Genomic DNA, 6,637 nt, shown 5'->3' on the forward strand with positions numbered 1-6,637 from the left:
TATTTAAACTTCTGTGGTATTAGCATACCCTTCAGTAAGACCAGAAATTATCAGTGTTGCTAATAGAGGTACTGACTAGTTTTAATGTAAAGTGGACATTTTAATGGAAATAGCTCCCTGTGACAGAGTGAGGTAAAAATAGCAAATGACTAATGTTTAATAAAAATATGTGTGTATAAACAATAATATATTAAAACACCTCAGTGGAGATTATTTCTTCTGAATTAGGGATGCAGACTGAAAGACCAAAGAATTAAAAATTAGTTTTTTGAGTTATTGAATTAAAGTTTAAAGCACAAACCTGAACAAAGGCCAGACAGGTGGAGACATACCCAGCCACATGTGGGGAGGAACCAGCCTTACTGCATTTTTTTTCCTGATCACTAGAGATACAGTTGCTAGGGAACTGGCCCAGATTGCCCCTATCCCCTAGGACAGCCAAACAAGGAAAGTCAGACTGTAAGTGGTTTGGGGGCCTTCCTATAACCAATTAATTCAAAATGCAACATCCCCTTTTGTGTTTCAACCAATAGATGCTTGCCAGGCAGAAATTCCCCTGCTTTGGGTACACTAGGAGAGACCAGAAACTTTAAATCAACCACCTAACCTGAGCACAAGGCTCTCTGCTCTCAACCACTGCAGCGGTGAGGGTGTGGACACAAGCTATAGCTTGTAATAAAAAGATTTTCATGTGTTTTTCAATGAACTCAACTCCTGGTGGTCTTTTGGGGTCTTGCGAATCGAGCACAACATACTTGGGGGCTCTTCCAGGACCCCCCCCCCAGGACTCCTAAGCTGGAGGAGCAGAACCCTGAGTAAGTGCTTTTGTCTTGACCAAGTTTTGTATCTCTATTCTGTCATTCTGTGTATATCTGAGACACAGTGGGTGGCCAGGGAGTGGTCACATAGATAGTATACTAGCTGATGAGCTGGCAGACTTTGGGCATGGAGACCTGGGATGGCCAGTAGGGACAAGGCTCCCCAATAACACTGTGAGGGACATGGGGTCCCAAGTCTGTTTGACAGGAGTGTCACCAATGTGCTGGTGGTGGGTTCCTACCCTCTCACCTGGCAGAATCTGTTGTTTGGCTTTGTGTTTGTCTGGCTGGCTGGCTGTGGTTACTGCTCTCATTTCTTTGGATGGGATTCGGACAACATATAACATGAGACAGACTCCTTCTAAACCCCTAACTTAATTCTTGCCCATCTGGGAGAGCCCACCCATCCGTTTTTGGTGGATGAGGTTGGAGTGGTTGACAGAGAGCCCACCCGCCTTGTTTCTGGGGTGTTTGATGGAGAGCCCACCCCTGAGGTGGTTGACAGAAAGCCCACCCATGAGTTGGAGAAATTTTCAGTGGATGTGGAATCTCATCATCTATTCCCCTCTTTGTGCTGCTTTTGGTTTCTGTGGCAGGGAAACCATGGTGGAAGTCCATGAGTCTGAACTTTTGGATCCACTTCCGTTTCCAAGCATGGAACGGCTACATGGTTCATGTCTGCCTTCGTGTTTTGTTCCTTGCATTTGTGAATCTTTTTTGTACATTATTTTCTTGTGTTGTTCTTTTGTGGGTTTGTTTGTTTGTTTATGGTGGTCTCAGTAGGCAGGTGACCAAACAGCTGTGCACCATGGTGACTTTGTCTGCCCCATGCTCTCAGTGTTACAAGCTGGGGCACCGTTGGTTGCTGTTGGGACAGGTAGATAACAGCCAAGAGCTGGGCAGGCTGAGTGAGCTTGCCCAGGCTGATGGAATAAATTGCTTGAAATTACAGCTGGATGGAGTAAGAAAAGGTTTGTCTGTCTGTATAAATGTATGTATGGCCATCACATGTTTATTTCTGACTCATCTTAAATGGTTAATATGCTCCATATGTCTTGGTTATAGGTTAACAGATATTGGATATGTTTAAAGGTTAAATTCAAACTCTTCTTTGGAACGTATATATGTGTGCATATGTGTTGTAAGATCTATAGAAGCACACATGTTTTTAAATAGCAACCATGTGCCCTGCCATGTGATGTGACTCCGCCATCTTGAAATTGCCACATGGTGGGGGGCAGAGCAAAGGAAAAGAAAAATTACAGCACCTCTTAGCTGTAATGAATTCTGTTTATAATTTCCTTTTAGACTAAGAAGACAAGTGTAATTTTAATTAGACTTTAATCGGTATTGGTTTTAGACATTGGATTGTTTGCACTGGTAAAATTTGATTTTGCTGTTAAAAATATGGTTATGCTTTGTGATTTCACTCCTAAAAGGGTACTTTATTTTTATATTGCAAAAACAGATTTCTTTTAAAAATGTGTTTAAGTTTATGAAACATTTTAAGGTTTATCAGACATTTTTAAAATATATATAAAATTGAGGATTGTGCTTTTGCAACATGCTGTATGTGTGATTCAGCCCTGGTTTGTAAAGGACTATTGAGATTAACAAGCTGACTTGAAGTGTGTGCATGGCTGCCTGTGTTTTTGCCAGTTCCTGAATGAATATAATGCGGTTTCTTTCTGGCTGATAGCTTTGGTATGGCCAGAATAGTTCAAGTACAGTTTAAAATTGTTCTATACTGTTCTATTGTGAAGTTGGTTTTAAGACTTATTTGATTACAATCTTAAAACTTAGTACAGGAAATTGTAAATGCTCCACATTGTTATGTCGGGAGCCGTGACTCCAAGTGGCCGGCTTTGATATTTAAATCTCGGTGGAGAGATGGCTTTTTAGCAGGCCTTTACTAGTGGCAGAGAACTTGCAAGTCCATCTCCTTTTGTTTGTGACAGCAGGTGGGATAGCTTGTGAGGTTCACACGTCTTCCTCTAGCTCCTTGTGCAAATTAACCTATTGTTCTGAGATGTTTTACTGTCTGAAAGTAACTCCTCAAAAAATAAAGTGGTCAGAAGGCTGGAGGCAGAGGAAGAGGCAGAGACTTGAGACTTGCTGCTGGCACTGCTTACTGCAGCAGCCTGCCTTTTGCTGTGGCTGTCGAGTCTGGACCTTTAAAAAAGTCTCCTCTGTGCTGTGTGTTTATTTTATTAATATTAATCCTCACTCCCGACTCAAGAACCATTCGACTCTGCTGGCTGGCTCTGGCAGTGTTATACCATGGGAGGCGGCAACACCACCAGTGACACCTAATGGCTATGTTTTAAATTGCCAGCCACAGCCTGTAACAACACATAGCCATGCTGCCATGTTGGTTCAGGGATAAAAACGGTGGAACCATGATTTTACCACCATCTTTGTTGAGGGCTGCCAGCTGTGATCAGTTCCCTGTTTAGTGCTAAGTGCAACTTCTGTCCTTTAAGCTTTATGCTGTTCAGTCTTAATGCAATGTGGCAGGATCAGCAAGATTTGCCAGCCCCTCTATGAACTGTATCCAATTGAAAGTTTTGCTTTGATTTTAGTTCAAAAATATATTTAAAGTTATGTTAATGACTGCAGTTGGTTACAAGATTGAGCTTTACCTAGTCTCTTGTTTATCTTTTCAAGGTTAAGCCTAGGATGGGTAACTATAAAGTTTGCCTATATAGATCTACTTGAAATAGATATGGTCCTAAAACACTCATTTAAAGAATATGCCAGAATTAGAGATTATGTCTTAATGTCATGAGTCTATTTATGCTGTCTTGAAGACACTTGTTAACTGCTTTTTCTAAAGTATGGATCTCAATACAACGATGATATTAATATACTTCCTTTAGTAAACTAAAATTCATATGGGTTTCAGGAAACCAAAAGTCATGAGACCCGGATCTGGCATAGCTCAAACAGACTCCTGAGGAGTCTTTCTCTTGGTTTTGTGATTCCTCACTTTCCCATTTACTAGACAAATTTTAACTTCTGTCTCTAATCTGAATTTGTCTCAGCAGATTTTCACCTGGCTGACAGAATCTATTCGGGGATCAGCTTTGGACTTCAAGATGAAGTGTGGACTTGCTGGAAGCTGACATAATTGCTCCTTGCCTCTTCAGGTGGATCAGCTAACCAGACACTTCTGAAGACTGCCCCATTGCCCAGCCTTTGGCTGGCATTTTAGCCCTCCTAGCTACTGATGTCAATGGTTCTATTGTTAACAGTGAAGCAGTTTCCAAAGAAGAGACCTTCACCCATAATCCCACCTAACAGGCTGAAATGCTAAGTCAAAAGGGGCTCCCTGACAGTAGCTATTTTCTTGGGGACCTGCTTAGCTGGAGCAGCAACTGGACAAAAATCCTGAAGAGAGGCTAGATAACAGTTCTCCTTGGCTTGCTACCCTTATATCCACCCTGATGGGACCCCTACTCATTTTGATTTTTACCTGTGAGCCTTGTATTTTAAATTGCTTGATGGCTTTCATGAATAAATGCTTGGGAACAATACAGTTAATGGTACTCAGATCCCATTGTGGAAATATAAATCTGGAGGACACCAACTTAACTGCATTCTTTCCTGATCACTAGAGATACAGTTGCTAGGAAACTGGCCCAGATCACCCCTTTCCCCTAGGAGAGCCAAACAAGAAAACTAGACCATTAATGATTTGGGGGCCTTCCTATAGCCAATCAGTTCAAAATGCAACATTCCCCTTTTGTGTTTCAACCAATAGATGCTTGCCAGGCAGAAATTCCCCTGCTTTGGGCACACTAGGAGGGACCAGAGTCTTTAAATCAACCACCAACCTGAGCATAAAGCTCTCTGCTCTTAACTGCTGCAGCAGTGAGGGTGTAGACCCAAGCTATAGCTTGTAATAAAAAGATCCTCATGTGTTTTGCAATGGATTCGACTCCTGGTGGTCTTTTGGCATCTTGTGAATTGGGTACAACACAGACCAACAGCAAGCTTTGCCTCACCTCTTATGTTCTTTCTATAAAGGTAAACTGGCATCTTATTTATGGAGGAGCCAATAATTCATAATAGCTAGCTCTTAAACTTAATAGTTGCCTTTACTCCTAGGTCTCTCAGAAAACAATGACAAGAAACCCAAAACAAAACAGAAATTCAGACTTCTAAGCTCTGGCATGGATAGTCACAAGGAACTTCACAACTCATATACCAGTGCTGTTCCCTTTCAGTCCAGTACAGAAGACAGGGCGAGGCAGGCACAGCAGTTGAGGCACCGGAAGTTTTGCAGCATCTACTGCAGAACACCCTGCTGTCTCCTGTCCCATCCAGCAGGAGTTCAACAAGTTCCTAAGGAGGGGCAAAAAGAATGAAGTGGAGACAAGCAGACACAAAGAATGAGAGCAAGTCTATAATCTGATGTCTCTCTCTTTCATTTATTTGAAAAATTTCACACAACTTTATAGGGAGAAGGCAGGAAGGGAAAATGTGTCAGCAATATAGTTTATAAAACATAACAGGGTGATTAATGATGATGCAGAACACCGCAAGAACGTTTACTAAAAGAGATACTACAAGAATGTTAGCTAAGATATCTCAAAATGTCTAGCCTGACACACAGATGTCTCATAGGTTCCGGAAATATAAATCTCTCACCTACGAACTTGTTGCAGCTGTCTGTAACTTTCCACTAGCTGGCCTTGGCTCCCGGCAGTCTCCCTTTGAGCTTCTTATTTGAAGGAGAATCTGAGGAAATAGATCTTCAAATCTGGCCACTTTGTGTTTTAACTAACTGCTCACATTCCCTAATTTGTCTTTGTATATGGTTCTGGATGGCAGTGACTCTGGGTCCAAGGAGGTACCATACACTTCCCAGGTCATGCCCTGGTAATCCCACACCATGTTCCTGACTTACTTGGACTGTTTCAGCTGCACCCAGATGTTTCTTTTGTGGGCAGCAGCTGCCATCAACCTGCTGTCTCTGTGCAGGCTGGCCTGATTTCCCTCATGGCAGGGAGTCAAGCTGGGATTAGTCACTCTGAACCCAACCCACCTGAATTTGTAGTGAAAACTACAAATGACCACAAGACAGAGCCAGACTGCGAACTGCCTGATTCCCGAGGAGGTGCCAACAAAGATGACCAGCTCAAGAGCTCATACCCCACTGATAAAAGAGGTGCAAATGATAAGAATCCTGCTCCTCCTCCTATCATAAGAGAGCAGTCTCATCAAATCCCTATTGCTAAATTCTAAATCTCAGGTAAATGAATCAGAGGTCAAACTTGAACCCTCCCCAGGGAGGGAGAGCCAGAAGAACACCTTGGAAAAACACAGACAGACCAAGACAGTCATAAGCCTGAGCCTGCCATCTGATGGCACAAGTGACTCTAGCCTAGGCTCTGGCAAAAGGACCCCTTCTCTCTCAGTCAAGGTCAAGTTTATCATCTTAAATAGGATAATATTATCTAGAGATGGTTCCCAACACATTGTTTAAAGTCGTAATTTGAGGCCACTCTGGGGTGCAAACAAGACCTCTCAAAAAACAACAACAACAAAAAAAAAAGCAATGTCACAGACTGATAGAATAAAACAGTGTGATTGACTGAGGCAAGAAAATCAAAATCAAAATCTACCTGGGAATCTTAGAGAGATATTATCTCAAATAGAACAAACAGAGATGAGAATTTAATTCAGTAGAAGATTCATTACATGGGATTCAGCTAGAAGAAGGGTCCTGCCTCACTTTAGAACACATGCCTAAAATCCCCAAGTGAGGGGATGCAGTGTGGCTTACAGGTTGAGAGCTTGGTGACTATTAACAC

The sequence above is a fragment of the Psammomys obesus genome, unplaced genomic scaffold, assembly GCF_907164565.1.
Source record: "Psammomys obesus unplaced genomic scaffold, mPsaObe1.curated_primary_1811, whole genome shotgun sequence".
Lineage (NCBI taxonomy): Eukaryota > Metazoa > Chordata > Mammalia > Rodentia > Muridae > Psammomys > Psammomys obesus.